This window comes from Panthera onca, chromosome C1 (genome assembly GCF_046562875.1).
Source record: "Panthera onca isolate mPanOnc1 chromosome C1, mPanOnc1 haplotype 2, whole genome shotgun sequence".
Taxonomy (NCBI): domain Eukaryota; kingdom Metazoa; phylum Chordata; class Mammalia; order Carnivora; family Felidae; genus Panthera; species Panthera onca.
In genome coordinates this window covers 142,765,035-142,784,167 of record NC_138346.1, presented here as the reverse complement: position 1 = coordinate 142,784,167, position 19,133 = coordinate 142,765,035, and the positions used below count along the sequence as shown (strand labels likewise).

At 36.5% G+C, this 19,133-nt stretch overlaps 1 protein-coding gene and 1 pseudogene across 1 annotated transcript in view; one reads left to right on the top strand and one right to left on the bottom strand.

Moving 5' to 3' along the window:
• The window catches only part of DIPK1A (divergent protein kinase domain 1A), a 107,538-nt gene that overhangs the window by 69,532 nt on the left and 18,873 nt on the right, over positions 1-19,133 (bottom strand). The window lies entirely within an intron of this gene.
• Positions 15,258-16,299, top strand: LOC132672035 (F-actin-capping protein subunit alpha-2 pseudogene; annotated as a pseudogene).

The following is a 19,133-nucleotide window of genomic DNA, read 5'->3' as shown; positions in this document are numbered from 1 at the left end:
TAAGCAACTAACAGGGAATCTACAGCCTTAAAGGCACAGGTCAGAAAAGAAGTTTGAAAATCACAGAGTCAAAAGATCTGAAGACACCTCAGCAAAGAACATATACAAATGGCAAATAAATATATGAAAAGATGTTCCACATCATACACTATTAGGAAACTGCAAATTAGAACAATAATGAGATACTACTACGCATTTATTAGACTGGCAAAAATTCAAAACACTGACAATCCCCAAAACTGCTGAGGATGTGGATCAATCAGAACTCTCATATTGCTGACAGGAATGCAAAATGGCACACTCTGAAAAAAACAGTTCAGTAGTTTCTTACAAATGAAACTTACTCTGACTATACAATCCAGCAGTAATGCTCCTTTGTATTTACCCAAATTAACTGAAAACCTTTACATTATATTTATAGCAGCTCTACTCATAGCTGCCAAAATTTGGAAACAACCAAGACTTCCTTCACTTCATGAGTGGATAAATAAAATATTATTTAGCTTTAAAAAGAAAAGAGCTATCAAGCCATGAAGGGCCATGGAGGGACCTTGAATGTGTATCATTAGGTAATCAGTAAAAATCTGATTAATTTCACCTGTATGATATTCTGGGAAAAGGCTAAACTATGGAGACAGTAAAAAGAACACTGGTTACCACAGGTTAGGGGTGGGAGGAATGAATGGATGGAGCACAGAGGATTTTCAAGGCAGTGATACTATTCTATATGATATTGTAATGGTGGATACATATCATTATACATTTGTCCAGCCCCATACAATGTACAACACCAAGAAAGTACTCTAACATGAACTACAGACTTTGGGTGATAATGAAGTATCAGTGTAGGTTCATCGATTTAACAAATCCCCTATTCTGGTGGGGAGCATTATTAGTAGCAGGGGAGGCTGTGTGTGTGTGGTGTATATAGGAACGTTACTTTCCAATCAATTTTGCTATGGATCTAAAACTGCTATAAAATAAAGTATATTTTTAAAAAAAATAGCCAAACATACTCTCAAGAAGTTAGAAATAAGAACAGAAAAACAACAACAACAAAAACAAGTTCATAGAAGGAAAGGAAGAATAAAGAAACTAATAGAGAATAATCTAAAGATTAACAAAATTAAACTTTGTTCCTTAAAAAAAAAGAAAAAGTTCTGGGGCGCCTGGCAGGCTCAGTCACTAGAGCATGTGACTCTTGATCTCGGGGTTGTGAATTCAAGCTCCACGTTGGGAGTAGAGATTACTTAAAAAGATTTTTTTAAATGTTTATTTATTTATTTTGATAGAGAGAGAGAGAGAGAGAGAGAGAGACAGAGCATGCGCATGCACAAGCGGAGGAGGGACAGAGAGAGGGAGAGAGAGAATCCCAAGTGGGTTCCATGCTCATAGCAGAGTGCAACGCAAGGTTCAACCTCATGAACTGTGAGACTATGACCTAAACCAAAATCAAGAGTTGGACACTTAACTGACTGAGCCACCCATGTGCCCCCGCCAAAAGTTTTTTAATTTAAAATAAAAGTTTCAAGAAGAACTAGAAAGCGTGAGTAGTTTCTACACCTAGAAACTGAGGAAGGAAAAAGTATTAAGAAAGCAGGCCTGGTCAACAGTACCCAATGGCATAAAAAGGTAAATAATTATAATGGAAAACTGCCTGATGACTCTGGCAATAAGGAGATCACAGATTACCCTAGCCAAGAACAGTTTAAGTAGAATGGAATGAAGTAGAACTAGTTTCTAAATGGAAAAAAAAAAAAATCCTGGAGATGTTAACATTAATGCTGATATTATACATTTGCAAGATGTTTCTTTTTTTTTTTAACCTTTGCACAGTGTCTCCCACATAGATGCTCAAAAAAGTATTTGCTGAATTAATTCATTTGGAAGAGAAAGTATTACATTTAAAGGGCTTTAAATGCTTGACAGTATTGAGAACTGAATTAAGAAAGCTTGAGATTTCTAAACAGAGATAGAGCCTAGTAAAGCTGATGCTTAAAGATTGATCTGGATTTGGGTTTACTAGCATGAGAGGGAATACGGAGGGCAGGGAGCCTACTTAGGACGTTGTTGCAGCAATGCAGGACAGCAGAAATGCAGTAAGATGAACAGTGAAATCTGAGAGACAATATAAAAATGAAATTATTAGGATTTGTTAATAAGTGGATATGGAAGTTAGGAGAAAAGGGTGTTAAAGGTCTCTGAAAGACTGGGGCATCTGAGTGGCTCAGTCAGTATAAGCGTCCAACTTCAGCTCAGGTCATGATCTTGTGGTTCGTGAGTTCCAGCCCCATATCAGGCTCTGTGATGATAGCTCGGGGCCTGGAGCCTATGTTAGATTCTGTGTCTTCCTCTCTCTCTGCCCCTCCTCTGCTCACATTTTCTCTCTCTCTCTCTCTCTCTCTCTCTCTCTCTCTCTCAAAAATAAATAAATATTAAAAAAAATGTTTGAAATAGGTATCTGAAAGATTGAAAAAGTTCATAAAATGAAGAATGAAGATCATTGGTGTCATACAATGACATTTTAACTACAGACGGTTCTCGATGTCGATTGTTCAACTTTACAATGGTGTGAAAGCGACATACATTCAGTAGAAACTGCAATCCAAATTGCGGCTGTTGAGCTTTTCCCAGGCTAGCAATACCCCAGGCTACTAGTCTCTCTTGTGATGCTGGGCAGTGGTAGCCCCAGTTCCCAATTAGCCACCCAAATATGAGGGTAAACAACTGATACTGACATCTATTCTGTACCCATAAAACCAGTGTTTTTCACTTTCAGTACAGTATTCAATAAATTACGTGAGTTGTTCAACACTGTATTATTAAATAGACTTTGTGTCAGATGATTCTGCCCAACCGCAGGCTAATGTAAGTGTTCTGAGCACTTTTAAGGTAAGCCAGGGTAAGCTATGAGGTTAGGTATATTAAATGCACTGTTGACTTACTATGGGTTGATCAGGATGTAATCCTGTTGTTAAGTCAAGTAAGATCTATAAATGCAACTTCAACTAGATTTATTCCTTTAGCCTAAGAAATTGATATTTAATTTTCAGCATTTAAATTTCAGTCACAAACTTTCTCAAACAAATAAATTTTAAATCCAGTTGTTAACTGGGATCTTTATAAATGAATAAAAATCAGTGAAAATTTTATTCAAATACTTTTATCTTTATTTCCATAAGGCAAGATAACGGGATACATTGAAATATCCATGGAAAAAGCCACAAATAAAAGTTTTTTAAAAAAAAAGCAATTTAAATTTAAAGCAATTTATTTTTTTTATTTTTTTTACCATATACTCATCCAGATTTTATTTTTTTTCAATATATGAAGTTTATTGTCAAATTGGTTTCCATACAACACCCAGTGTATTTAAAGCAATTTAAAAAATTAGCATGAGAAAGTTAAATGACAAATTTGCAAGACATTTAATACTATATATGTATGTATGTATGTATATGTATACATATATATATGTATATATATGTGTGTGTGTGTGTGTGTGTGTGTATATATATATATATATATATATATATATATACATATATCAGAAGTTTTCAGTATATGTAAACACATACATCACTATACAGTTCAAATTCATCTCCAGAGTCAGCATACATGGTGGAAGGTTTCTCACCCTCCTCATTTCATTTCGTTTTGGCTCACCTCCACCCTCAAAACATCTTGAAACATAGATAGTATGGAAACAAATGAACATAAGCTGTCTCTGAGAGTATTTATAATGAAATAGCTCAGCACTCTTTTTCTTTTTCACTAAACCATGCACTGCACCGCAAAATTAAAACAGACATCTCTAGGGATACAGATTTGCCAAGAGTGTTTCTGGCAAAAATAAAATTTGGCTCTTCTCCAGACTTCTATACATGGACAACAGTGGCTGCTCTACAGATGGAGATTGATTGCTGGCTGGCTGGTCTGTGGTTACTTAGTAGTGTCAAGATAAAGAATATTATGCACAGATCATTTTCATGTCCAAAGACTTCTGACAACAAACCTGCTCTGCCTAACTTCTCACATTCTGCAATAATGAAAGTTATTTCAGAGAGTTACAATTCTAGCCCTCATTTCTTACTGTACAGACAAGCAAACAGAAGACCAGGGAAGGTAAGTCATTTGCCCAAAATCGCACAGCTAGATGGTGACATTACAAAATCCAGGTCTTGAGACTCCCAGTTCAGTAATTTTCAACCTTTCTGTTAGGCCATACCACCTTTCTCTCTCTCTCTCTTTCTCTCTCTCTTTCTTTTTCTTTCTTTCTTTCTTTCTTTCTTTCTTTCTTTCTTTCTTTTCTTTCTTTCATTTTTTTTTTTTAATGTTTATTTATTTTTGAGAGAGAGACACAGACTGAGAACAGGGGAGGGGCAAAGGGAGAGGGAGACACAGAATCAGAAGTAGGCTCCAGGCTCTGAGCCGTCAGCACAGAGCCTGATGCGGGTCTCGAACTCATGAACCATAAGATCATGACCTGAGCTGAAGTTGGACGCTTAACCAACTGAGCCACCCAGGTGTCCTGGCCATACTACCTTTCTAAATAATATTTAAAATACCATGTTTCTTGTATCTTAAATTCTTTTTATTTAATTTCAAACACTTGAATGTCATAGACTCTTTCTCAATCAATATTTTGCTACAAATGACAATATACTTTTATTTTGTGATCCTGTACATAACAGTTTTTAAAAGGACTGTGTATTTTATTTTATTTTTTTAATTTTATTTAAAAAAATTTTTTTTAACATTTATTTATTTTTGAGACAGAGAGAGACAGAGCATGAACAGGGGAGGGGCAGAGAGAGAGGGAGACACAGAATCTGAAACAGGCTCCAGGCTCTGAGCTGTCAGCACAGAGCCCGACGCGGGGCTCAAACTCACGGACCGTGAGATCATGACCTGAGCCGAAGTCGGACGCTTAACCGACCAAGCCACCCAGGCGCCCCCAAAAGGACTGTGTATTTTAAGTTCCAGGGTCACCAAAGTAAAATGAGGTTAGAACTGGATTACAAACTATTAAAACACATCTAAGAAATTCTGTATCTTTAACCTTTGAAAGATTCCTTAAGACTAGGAATTAAATCTTAGCTCTGCTACTGACTAGGTGTGTGATCTGAGCCTTGTTTCCCCCTTAGCTATAAAACAAGCATGTTGGATCAGCATTGTTATATTTAGTAATTAATTTATTCCATTATTTAAAATACAAGTCCAGGTAACCTGAGGATAAGATCCTAATCCTTATTATCTTATAACATTCAAATAACAGAGCAAAGAAATAAACACATCAATCTATTCTTGATTAACAAGTTAAAACACAGAAAATATCTCTACTATAAAAAAGCAGTAGATTTGGCTCTGCATAGAGTCAGAGAGAAGGACACTATCTTGAGAAAACTATAGTACACAGTTGAATTTATGGTAATTTAGATCACATCTTTCTGCACTCATTTAACCAAGTAGATAGTTTTGAAAATCCAAGTCTAGTCTTTCTGAAAAGGGAACAAAGAAGAACATAAAAGAAGCTCAGGGCGGCTGTTTAGTCTATCCCTGCCAGAACCCCATAGCAAGTACCATGTACCCATATCAGATATGAAGAACCCTGATCTTTACTGAATGCTGTTCTATATGTTTAACATTATGGATGATTTATGTTTAAGCATTTTAACAGACAGGTCTTTTAGACCTCTTTTTTTTTTTTTTTTTCAATCTACCATTAGTAGAAACAACTTTTACCTCCATTTTTCCACTTGAGACGATTGTTAGTTCATACAGACTACAGAAGTTCATTACATGCAATTCACTGCTAGCTACCCTAGGGGAGACCAAAAAGTACAAACATAGTCCCTGCAACCACCAGCTTCCAGGAGTTTACAATTGAGTAGGATCATGCAAAGTTTCATAGCCTCTGACTTACACTTTTTTTTTTTAAGTTTATTTATTTTGAGAGAGAATGAGGATGCAGCGAAGGGGCAGAGGGAGGAGGAGAGAATCCCAAGCAGGTTCCACGCTGTTATCTTGAGCCCGACATGGGGCTTGAACCGTAAGAACTAAACTCAAGAGTCAGAAACTTAACCAACTAAGACACCCAGGTGCCCCTGAGTTACACTTTTAAAATTAAATTCTGACCATTTTTTATGTCCACTTTAATTGCATTTATGTCCTATGTCTATTTACTAACAGACATCAAACACAAAGTTCGTTTATAAGGTGCCAGAAAAAGGGATTAAGGCATCATGAAGAGCTAATCCAATTGATGGTTGTAAAAAGAAGACAAGAGGAAAATGTGAGATTATCAAACTCTATGAGCTGAAACCCCTCCAAGGTCCAGCTCATTCGTCAGACTTAAAATATTTTTGTTTTGATTAAACACTGAAGCTTTATATCCCTTCGAGAGAATAAATCATATCTTGGGGCTGCCTGTATCTCTGGTTCAATTTGCGTAGAGCAATCTTGTAAAAATGGCTGGATCAGAGCAATAAGACTACTGAGTTACAAGTTTTATCAAATTAGTTACCAGGCTAAATTAACTGATCTGAATTTCCAGGCTTTCCCCTCTATTTAACTGGAACAATGTATCTGCCTTGAAAACCTTGCAAGGCTAGTTACCAAAATGAAATAGTGTAAATGAAAGTACTCTATAAACTGTTCTATAAATGTAAGACAATATTATTACTGAGTTTCTTTTTTCAAACCTTTCATATAAAATCCAAAGCTAGCTATTACCAGGTCAACATCTCACTCCAATAACTTCAACTTCCTTATAGCACATTAACTGGTGACATGAATAATTTGCAAGTATTACTTCACAATTATGGCATATTATACCTCTGTCTAACTCTACCAGACATGACTTTCAGCCTGTGAGAATCTCAATAAAAATCTATACCTGCTTTATTGTGCTAAAGACTAAACACCAAATCAGGAAAGAAAAATAGGTCTTAAAATGCTCCTTTAGTCTCTTTTTAGGCTAGGATTGGAACTCATTCTAACAGTGAATGACCCAACCATCACCAAAATATTCATGCTGCTTTTTGAAAAATCTCAGCAAAGGTCATCTGACTATCCAGTTGGGGGCAAAATGTCTTAACCTTTCATTACACCATTTACAAAGATCGATTCCTGATGGACTACAACTCTAAATGTGAAAGATAAGACAATAAAGCTCAGAGAAAAACATAAAATATCTTTGCGACTTCAGAGTATTTGAAGTGTTTTATCCTCTTATATAGGACATAAAAAACTCTAACCACAAAAGAAAAAACTGATAAATTTTATTACAATAAGAATTTATGTTCATCAAGAGACACCATTAATAGAGCAAATGACAACCCACAAAAGAAGAAGATATAGCAATAATATACCTGAAAAATGACTCATAAAGATTTTACATAGAGAATTTTTGTGAATCAGTAAGAAAAATATAGACCACACAACAGAGATGTGAACAAAGACTTGAACATGTGTGACTTTACAAGAGGCTATCCAAATGGCAAATAAATGTGAAAAGATATCCAACTTTACTAGTCATCAGGGAAATGCAAATTATATGATTCTACACACATCAGAACATCTAAAGTGAAGATGTACAATACCAAGTATTGATGAAGATATGCACACAGCAATGTATGGAACACACAATCTTTTGGAAAACTGATTACTTGTTAAAACTGAATGTAGGCATATCTATGACCTAGCAATTCCAATTCAAAATAAATGCTTACATATGTTCACCAAAAGACAGGTAACTAAAATGTCCACAGCTTCCAGATTTGTAATAGCTAAAAACTGGAAGCAAACCAAACATCAATGAACAATGCAATGGATAAATAAATAAGCTGGAGTATGCTCACACATAGAATACTACACAGCAATAAGAGTGAATATATAAAATTACCTGTGACAATATGGATGAATCTCACAAATAAAATGTCAAGCAAAAGAAGTCAGTTTTTATATATTTAAAAATAAAACAAAACAGTAACAGGCAAAACTAATCTTTTCCGTTAGAAGTCAGAATAGTGTGGGGCGCCTCGATGGCTCAGTCAATTTAAGTGGCCAACTTTGGCTCGGGTCATGATCTCATGGTTCACAAGTTGAGCGCTGCGTCTGGCTCTGTGCTGACAGCTCAGAGCCTGGAGCTGCTTCGGATTCTGTGTCTCCCTCTCTCTCTGCCCCTCCCCCACTCCCCCCAGTCTTGTCTCTGTCTCTGTCTCTCTAAAAAATAAACACTGAAAAAAAATTTTTTTTTAAATTTTTTTTTTTAACGTTTATTTATTTTTGAGACAGAGAGAGACAGAGCATGAACGGGGGAGGGTCAGAGAGAGAGAGGGAGACACAGAATCTGAAGCAGGCTCCAGGCTCTGAGCTGTCAGCACAGAGCCCGACGCGGGGCTCGAACTCACGAACCGCGAGATCATGACCTGAGCCGAAGTTGGACACTTAACCGACTGAGTCACCCAGGCGCCCCTGAAAAAAATTTTTGATAAAAAAAAGGGATGCCTGGGTGGCTCAGTCAGTTAAGTGTCTGACTTCAGCTCAGGTCATGATCTCACAGTTCATGAGTTCGAGCTCCGCGTCAGGCTCTGTGCTGACAGCTCGGAGCCTGGAGCCTGCTTCAGGTTCTGTGTCTCCCTCTTTCTGCCCCTCCTCCACTTGTTCTCTCTCTCTCTCTCTCTCTCTCTCTCTCTCTCTCTCTCTCTCTCTAAAAAATAAATAAACATTAGAAGTCAGGATAGTGGTTACCACTGCAGGGGGTGGAGGTGACAGAAAGAGAACATACAGGAGGTTTTTAGAGTGCTGGCAAGGTTCTATATCTTGATCAAATATGCACTTCTCCTTATGTATTTATACTTCAATAAAAAGTAATGAAGCAGTACTTTTTCTTGCTATTTTGCATTGAGGTTCTGACTTTTCACATTAAAAATCTGCTGCTCTTGAATAAATGCCAAAATCCACTGTAAGGAACAGCCAAACTGATCTTAAGCTAACAGCAGATTAACTTTTAGCAAACTCAGAGCTTCACAGAATTAGAGATCTAGTATTAACAGTCTAGGTTAGGGAATTTGCCCTTTTCTGATATGAAAAAATTAAAAAGATGATAGAAAACAATGATTTTCTGGGGAGTCTGGGGGGCTCAGTCGATTAAGTGTCTGACTCTTGATTTCAGCTGAAGTCATGATTCGTGTATACACGGTTTGTGTAATAGAGCTCCATGTTCTGCACTGCTAGGGCGGAGCCTGCTTAGGATTCTCTCTCTCCCTCTCTCTCTGCCCCTCCCCTGTGTGCACTATTGCTCACTCTCTCAAAATAAATAAATAAACATTAAAAGAAAGAAAAAAATGATTTTCTTAACGCTCTCCTTATCGTTGTTCTTATTATGAGCTAAACAAAGAGCAAAGTGCACTGCATACATTATTTCATCTCATTCTCCTAACTCCATGAAATAACTATCATCTTCACAATTGTACAGTTAAGGAAAATTAGGCTGAGTATGCTGTCCAAAGGGAAATATCACAAACATGGTAGAGCCAGGACCTGGATCCTGGCGTGTCTGACTCTCAAGCTGATGCTCTTAACCACTGTTTTATCCCTGCCTTGTTGTCATATTGGGGGCTTTACAGCATGGGGTGATGATAATCTTCTTTGTCTTTTGTCTAATCACTTTAGAAGGCTATATATGAGCAGACCATCCTCCCACACCCCACCACCTCCCTTCCCCATTTTTTAAATGAAGATTCATAGAGGAACTGGACTGTTAAGGAGTAAAAGCTGGGTGTTAAGATAGAAAGCCCATGCCACCAGAAGATGTACAATAAAAAGGTTTGACAGCTTTTTAAAGTTTTTTAATTCCTAAGTTAACATGTAAGGTTATATTAGTTTCAGGTGTACAATATAGTGATTCAACATTTCCATACATCACCCAATGCTCATCACAAGTGCACTCCTCAATCTCCATCACCTATTTAACCCATCCCCCTTCCAACCTCCCCTCTGGTAGTCATCAGTTTATTCTCTATAGTTAAGAGTCTCTTTCTTGGTTTGTTTCTCTTTCTCTCTCTCTTTTGTTCCTTTGCTTGTTTGTTTTGTTTCTTAAATTCCATATATGAGTGAAATCATAGGGGATTTGTCTTTCTCTAACTTATTTCGCTTAGCATTATACTAACTCCATCCATGTCATTGCAAATGGCAAGATTTTATTCTTTTTATGGCTGAGTAATATTCCATTGTATATATGTACCACATCTTCTTTATCCATTCATCAGTTGATGGGCATTTGGGCTCTTTCCATAATTTGGCTATTGTTGATAATGCTGCTATAAATATCAGATGCATGTATCCCTTTGAATTAGTGTTTTTTTTTTATTTTTTGGGTAAATGCTCGGTAGTGCAATTGCTGGATCATAGGGTAGCTCTACTTTTAACTGTTTTCTACAGTGGCTGTGCCAGTTTGTATTTCCACCAACAGTGCAAAAGTGTTCCTTTTTCTCCACATCTTTACCAATACCTGTTGTTTCTTGTGTTTCTTATTTTGACCATTCTAACAGGTGTGGGGTGATACCTTATTGTAGTTTTGATTTGCATTTCTCTGGTAAGTGATAATGAGCATCTCTGCATGTGTCTGTTGGCCATCTCTTTATCCTCTTTATAGAAATGTCTTCTTTGTAGAAATGTCTGTTCGTGTCTTCTGCCCATTTTTTTAATTGAATTATTTATTCTTTTGGTGTTGAGTTGTATACATTCTTTATATATTTTGGATACTAACCTTTTATCAGGTATGTCATTGCAAATATGTTCTCCCATTCATAATTTGCCTTTTAGCTTTGTCGATTGTTTCCTGCTCCATGCAGAAGCTTTGTATTTTGATGTAGTCCCAATAGTTCAAATTTGTTTTTGTCTTCCTTCCTCAGGGGGCCAATCTAGAAAAAGTTGCTATGGCCAACATCAGAGAAATTACTGCCTGTGCCCTCTTCTAGGATTTTTATGGCTTTAGCTCTCACACTTAGGTCTTTCATCCATTTTGAACTTATTTTTGTGTATAGGTTTAAAAAAAGTGGTCCAACATGCACCCCCATGTTTATAGCAGCACTATCAACAATAGCCAAAGTATGGAAAGAGCCCAAATGTCCATCGACGATGAATGCATAAGGAGATGTGGTATATACATACAATGGAGTATTACTCAGCAATCAAAAAGAATGAAATATTGCCATTTGCAACTACATGGATGGAACTGGAGGGTATTATGCTAAGTGAAATTAGTCAAAGAAAGACAAATGTCATATGACTTCACTCATATGAAGACTTTAAGAGACAAAACAGATGAACATAAAGGAAGGGAAACAAAAATAATATAAAAACAGGCAAGGGGACAAAACAGAAGAGACTCATAAATATGGAGAACAAACTGAGGGTTACTGGAGGGGTTGTGGGAGGGGGAATAGGTTAAATGGCTAAGGGGCACTAAGGAATCTACTCCTGAAATCATTGTTACACTATATGCTAACTAATTTGGATGCAAATTTTAAAAAATAAAAAATAAAACAAGTTAAAAAAAAGGGGTCCAGTTTCATTCTTTTGCATGTTGCTGTCCAGTTTTCCCAGCACCATTTGTTGAAGAGACACTTTTTCCCACTGGCTATTCTTCCCTGTTGTGTCGAATATTAATTGACCTTATAATTGTGGGTTTATTTCTGGGTTTTCTATTCTGCTCCATTGATATACATGTCTATTTTTGTACCAGTACCAGAGAATGTTATTATTTTCAAAAGTTATGCTGACAAGTATTGATTATTTAATATGAATGCTAGTAAAGCTTTAATAAAGTTTAGGTTGGCAGAAGAAACACAATTGACCAGGCTATTGATCTTTTACTTAGCTTCTGATCTTTAATCAAATACTTCTCTCTGTTCAGAAAAGTATTACTTAGCAGATGCCTTCCCAAGTTGCAGATATGGTACCTAAGAGGAAATAAGCACTTTCACTCATTCTTCTTTGGAAAACACTAAACTTAAAAAGTAACTGTCAGTTTGCGTCAAAGGTCCATTTCAGGGTTAAAAATCACACCTTGACCTGAGGGTAGTTCCATCATCTTTCATTTATAACGAATTTCAAAGTTTACTTTCAAACCAGTCAACATGAAGCTAATTTAAAACTTAAATGCCATTCTTTATAATAGAAGTAAAAGCATACTTGCTAGTATTATAGAACTTTATACTTAAGGAGTATGTTAGAGTTTTTCACATGGAGTCATAATTTTTTTTTTTTTAATGTTTATTTATATTTGAGACAGAGAGAGAGAGAGAGACAGAACATGAACAGGGGAGGGGCAGAGAGAGAGGGAGACACAGAATCCAAAGCAGCCTCCAGGCTCTGAGCTGTCAGGACAGAGCCCAACGCAGGGCTTGAACTCAAGGACCGTGAGATCATGACCTGAGCTAAAGTCAGCCACCCAACTGACTGAGCTACCCAGGCACCCCTACACGGAGTCATAATCCTAAATCATGAACCAGGGCAACTCCCACTTTAACCTCTCCCAACACCTAGAGATGAAGCAGCCTCCTAATGATGCTATAATCCTCACCACTTCTCTATGGAGGCAACTTGACATGCGAATCTAAGCTATACCCACCCCCTTAGATGAAGGGCATCCCTTCATGTCCCTAGACATACACTTACTACTTGCCTCTTGAAAGTGTTTATAGATACAGGAAGACAAAAATCACATGCAGCTCTCCTTAGTAAATACAGATAGTATTGATTTATATCTACATCATGTATATTTTGTCTAGGCTCTTTTCTCAAGTAAAAATGTAAATTGTTTTCTTATTCAAAGTTCTACAAAAATATTAAGGGAATCTTTTCACATTAGGTAACATAAGTATGCCATTTTTTTAAATTGAAAGTGAAAAACAAAATTTGTGTGACTTTGTAGCTTGTTAAAGCATTTATTTATTATCACACAAAATAATGACATTTTCTATATTCAGTATGACATGACAGCATTTTAAAATAACTAGTATATGAATGCTGAGAAATCTTTATATGATAGATATATTAACATCTCTCAATAAGAAAAAAATACATTGATTTCTCCAAGACAGTCATAAACATATGCCACAAGAAATAGTTTGAAAGGAGAAACTGACAATGTCACTGGTCTGATTTCAAAAAGTTCTTGAAATAGGCAAGTGCACAACATAAATGGCCATAATGTGTTTTAAAAAGTAATTCATAACTTTATAATTTGGGGATATCATAACATTTTATGAGGAAGCTAAAGCATTCCTCTTTTATTACTGAAAATACCGTTATAAGAGAGGCAAGGAAAAACTCTCTTATCAACGATCATTATCATCTCACCGGTAAATGAAGAAAAGTAAGGCCAAGAAAAAGGAGCTTCATACAAGGCAAATCACATGCCTGAAATCTCATGATAAAGCATATTACTCATCTTAATATCACATAACATTAGAATTCTTTCTACTTTTATTTAAGTTCAAAACCACTTCAATAAAAATGCTTGCTATATAAGCATTTATAACCCAAAACTATCATTTGATATGGTTAATTTCTATCATCTTTGGGGAGGGAAATCTACATAACATAATGACTTTTAAATTTATTTGGTAGATCTAGCTATGGGCCACTTTTATATTGATCTGACTTAATGGGATCTATTTTAGGTTAACTAATCCTCAGAGATACAAATTCCTTAATAAAGCAGTCAGAAGTATTTTTAAATATTAACCAAAACATTCATAAATCATGTCAAGTAATGCATTAGCAAGACCAAAATACCTCACTTTCTGCTTCTATTTGCAGCTTTCAAAGCATACCTCTCTGCTTTCCCACCTTCCCAAATGCCCTCTTGTACTCCATGATACCCCTTTCCTTCATATTCCACTCTTCTATCAACTAGAAAAATGATCACATGTAATTTACATATATCAAATGACTGAAGTTAATTTACACTATAACACTGGCTAATCCCAAAGTACTGGTATAACACCCTACTTAAGACTGGGACATCACCAAGCATAAAGATTTTCTTTTTCAGGGATAGAAAAAGGAAGTCTGAAATCATGCATTATCTAAAGGTAAACCTTATGTAGACCTATTAGGGTAATTGCTGGGGGTGGAGGGGAATATCCCTTGTTACTCTGCCCTCCCTAACATAGACTGCTAAAAACCCAACCATCCTCTGCCTCCCTTTCCTTTTCTTTGCTTGCCTGTTTAGAACACAGCAGCTGAACACACTTATACTGACTTAAAACATAGGCATTAAAGTCCAATGACAGCATCTAAACACAGTACCACACTTCTTCCTCCCAGGTTAACATTCAGCGACCTCTGGCAATTAAGAATTTGATTTCTTTTAAAATACACTTTTGTGGGGTGCCTAAGTGGCTTGGTGATTAAGCGTCCAACTGTTGATCTCAGCTCAGGTCTTGATTTTGGTGTTGTGAGTTCAAGTCCTGTGCTGGGCTCTGTGCTGGGTGTGGCCCCACTTAAAGCAACAAAATAATAAATAGATAGATAGATTAATTTAAAAAGTACACTTTCAGAATGTAGCCCCTTCATCAATGGGGGTAATGTGTCATTGAAATCTCGCTTTTTTATCTGCAGACCCCCAAGAAAATTTTGAAAGCTATACATCCCTTGGCACATCCTTAAATTGATACTTAAAATCTTTCACCGTAAGTTTAAGTAGTTGCAAAGGAGTAACTTCTAACATATTGTAAATATTGTAAATATTAAAAGTTTATTTATATATTTTTGAGGTGGGGTAGACAGAGAGGGAGAGAGAATCCCAAGCAGGTTCTGGGCTATCAGCACAGAGCCCAACACAGGGCTGAACTCAGAAACCGTGAAATAATGACTTGAGCCAAAGTCAAGAGTTGTACACTTAACAAACTGAGCCACCCAAATGCCCCTCACACAAATTATTTCTAACGTATTTTATGTTTGAAAGTTTTTTACTGGACAGTGTTATATTTTTCCTCAACAAAAATCTGCCTATGAATTAAAAATAAACTTCTCTTTATTTTCTGTAATAAAAGACTTCAAGTATTAAAACAATTTCTTCTGGCTTGAGTTTTCTTTACAATTATTATTACTAACCAATCAATTAAAATATAAATATACTGCAAAATTTTATTTTAAAGATTCTTAAACATAATAACACTTTATTAAAGAGATGGGTGTGAGGGGAAGTCAGGTGGTCGCTGGCACCACGCCCACCACAGTATGTCACCAGAAGGAAAATGGCAGATCTGGAGAAGCAGTTGTCTAATGAGGAGAAGGTATGTACAGCAGCAAAATTCATTATTCATGCCCCTCCTGGAGAATTTAATGAGGTGTTTAATGATGTTTGGTTACTGCCTAACAGTGATAATTTTTTCAGGGAAAGGACAACTCATGCATTTGCACAGTCTATCACTTGGACCAGTTTACTCCAGTAAAAATTGAAGGTTATGAAGATCAGGAATTGATAACAGAACATGGCAACTTGGGAAATGGAAAGTTTTTGGATCCCGAAACCAGAATCTGTTTCAAATTTGATCACTTAAGAAAGGAAACAACTGATCCAAGACCATATGAAGCAGAAAATGCAGTTGAGTCATAGAGAACTTCAGTAGAAACTGCTCTTCGAGTTTATGTGAAAGAACATTATCCAAATGGGGTCTGCACTGTATATGGTAAAAAACAACAACAACAACAACAAAACTAGATGGATAGCAAATCATTATTGCATGAATAGAAAGCCATCAGTTCCAAGCAAAAAGTTTTGGAATGGTCATTGGAGGTCAGATTGGAAATTTACCATCACTCCTTCAACCACTCAAGTGGTTGGCATCTTGAAAACTCAGGTTCATTATTATGAAGATGGTAATGTTCAGTTAGTGAGTCATAAATATATACAAGATTCCCTAACGGTGTCTAATGAAGTGCAAATAGCAAAAGAATTGATAAAAACTGTAGAAGCTGCAGAAAATGAATACCAGACTGCCATCAGTGAGAATTATCAGACAGTACTTTCAAACTTTACATAGTCAGTTGCCAGTTACATGCACTGAGATTGATTGGAACAAGACCTTAGCTACAGGATTGGCAAAAAGATGCAGAACGCATAAGATGAACATTGCATGATTGGATCACTTTAGTGTCTTTGAGTTTTAAAAAAATCATTGCAGGGGTGCCTGGGTGGCTCAGACGGTTGGGCATCTGTCTCCAGTTCAGGTCATGATCTCACAGTTCGAGAGTTTGACCCCCGCATCAGGCTCTGTGCTGACAGCTCGGAGCCTGGAGCCTGCTTCAATCCCTGTGTCTCCTTCTCTCTCTGCCCCTCCCCAAGTTGTGCTCTGTCTCTCTATGTCTCTCAAAATAAATAAATAAATAAATAAATAAATAAATAAATAAATTTTTTTTTTAAATCATTGCAAAAGTATTCAGAACTGTCAAGCTACCCGATCAAATAGGCTGCTGCCATTTAAAATCGCTGTAATTAGTTTGGTTAGAGCACAGAGCTTACCTAATGAACCATTATTTTTCATTTCTTTTGTTCAAAGAGGATTGAAAATCAGTTTAGTTTAAGTGTTTTTTACTTTCTGTTATATTTCTTACAATTATGAGATGCTTCCTCTAGATTCGTGTTAAAGGTTTTTGAAGTGTTTCAAAAATATTTTACTTATCATAACCCTAAAATTGTTGTCTTTTGGTTTATGAAGTGAATAACTTTTGATATTTGCCCAGTTCTTTTTAATGGGGTCAACATGGACATTCTAGTTTAATGTGGTTGATGGATTTAACCATATAGACTGCTAAAGAAATTATCTACCTTTTCCCCTTCACTTCCTCCATTTATGTAAGATTGAGATTAGAGGGAAAGCATTTTCTTTTTTTTTTTTTCTTGAGGGAAAGCATTTTCTACATCAATTATGTTTGAACCTTTCAAGAAGGTCATTTAGCTAGTTTAGTGTTTAACTAAACTTTGTTTTTTATTTTTTTTAAGTTTATTTATTTATTTTGAGAGAGAGAGAGGGAGAGAATGCATGTGCACAAACTGTGAGGGGCAGAAAGAAAAGGAAACAGAGAATCCCAAGCAGGCTCCCTGTTGTCAGCACAGAGCCCTACAGTCACAGAGCTTGATCCCACATACCTTCAGATCACGACCTAAGCCAATATCAAGAGTCAGACGCTTAACCAACTGAGCCATCCAGGTACCCGTAAGTAAACTTTTTAAAAACAAGGCCAATGTCTAATGATTTTTTGAGATTCTGAAATTAAATGAGAATACTTACTTCAGGGGGGCTTGGGTGGCTCAGTCGGTTAAGCGTTGGACTCTTGGTTTTGGCTCAGGTCATGATCTCACGGTTCATGTGTTTGAGCCCCGCATCAGGCTCTGTGCTGATAGCATGGAGCCTGCTTGGGATTCTCTCTCTCCCTTTCTCTTCATCCCTCCCCTGCTCTCTCTTTCAAGATAAATAAATAAAATTTAAAAAATTTTTAAAAAGAGAATACTTATTTCCGAAATGCATTTAATGCTTTTTTTCTTGTGGCAGTTACACAAATTAGCTTGAATTCCATATGTCCCTGAGTTATTTTTACCATAAAGCCATAAATGTATTATAACAAGGGAAATCATAATATATATAATCCTGAACTCATAAAAAAATAAATGAATAAGAGGCGCCTGGGTAGCTCAGTTGGTTGAGCGTCTGGCTTAGGCTCAGGTCATGATCTTGTGGTCAGCGGGGTTTGAGCCCTGCGTCAGGCTCTGTGCGTCAAGCTTGGAGCCTGGAGCCTGCTTCAGATTCTGTGTCTCCCTCTCTCCCTCTCAAAAATAAACATTAAGAAAATTTTTAAAAATAAATGAATAAAATAAAAAATAAAAAGAGATATGGGTGAGATTTTTCTTCTTCAATTCATTCACGTTTCCATGTAGTGACTATTATTTTATTGCCAGGATAAAATAGGGCTCAGCACCAATTCTATCCCTACTTTAGTTTTCATAATGTTAAATGGTGAGGAACCTGCTTCACATAAATGAGGGAGAATGGACGTCTTGTTAGAGCAATTATTTCTCAATGCTTCAAACTTTTTTGAACAATGTAAAAAAAATATAACAGTAACCTACTATCAAAAATATACTTAATAGTCTATTAGTTAATTAGCAAACCAATTAGGCTCTCTCTCAGTTTTGTGAGAACAAAAAAATTGGAAATTATTTGAATTGCAAAAGAAACTATTATCCATCGTTACTTGAGACAGTGTTACTTAATCATCCACTATCTTCGCACAGATACCAGTATTTTCCATTGCCCTTTGGTGTCCTGGTGTTTTTACATCCGGGGACCTTTATGAGATATGAACTAGAGCAATATGCCTTTCTTTTGTAATCATATGAGAAGGGCAACAGTGAAAGAGAAGTGGGAGAACAGACCCCACACCTCCATCAGAAGCACATTCCTCGGGAAGAATAATGTTAGGAAAAGTATGTGGGGAATGTAAAGACCTACAAATGGCTCCCTTAAACCAGGCCCCACACTCCTTGAAAAGCTATCCCATTTAAAGATTTATCCCATTTAAAGATAAAAGTGAAGGGCTCCTGGGTGGCTGACTTCAGCTTAGGTCATGATCTCGCAGTCCGTGAGTTCGAGCCCCACGTCAGGCTTTGTGCTGACAGCTCAGAGCCTGGAGGCTGCTTCGGATTCTGTGTCTCCCTCTCTCTCTGTTCCTCCCCCACTCACACTCTGTCTCTCTCTCAAAAATAAATAAACATTAAAAATATTGTTTTTTAAAAGATAAAAGTGAATGTGCATCTGCAGCCCACAGTACCAGCACCAGCACAGGGACTCCATGGAAGTGAGCAGTACATGATTTTTGATGAGAGAAAACTGCAAGAGCAAAATGATAAGCACCAAAAATAGCAACACGATATATCAAAGTAAGAACCCCACCTAAAAGCTAAGAATCAGACTGAAGCAAATTAAGTTGTTGCTTAAAGCATAATAATTAAAGCCTTTAAATTTACCAAACCATTCTGCTATTACAGAATAAAAAGGCTTGTTTATCCCTTCTTCTCTGTCCTAGGGGAATAAATTATCTCATGAGTCTTTTAC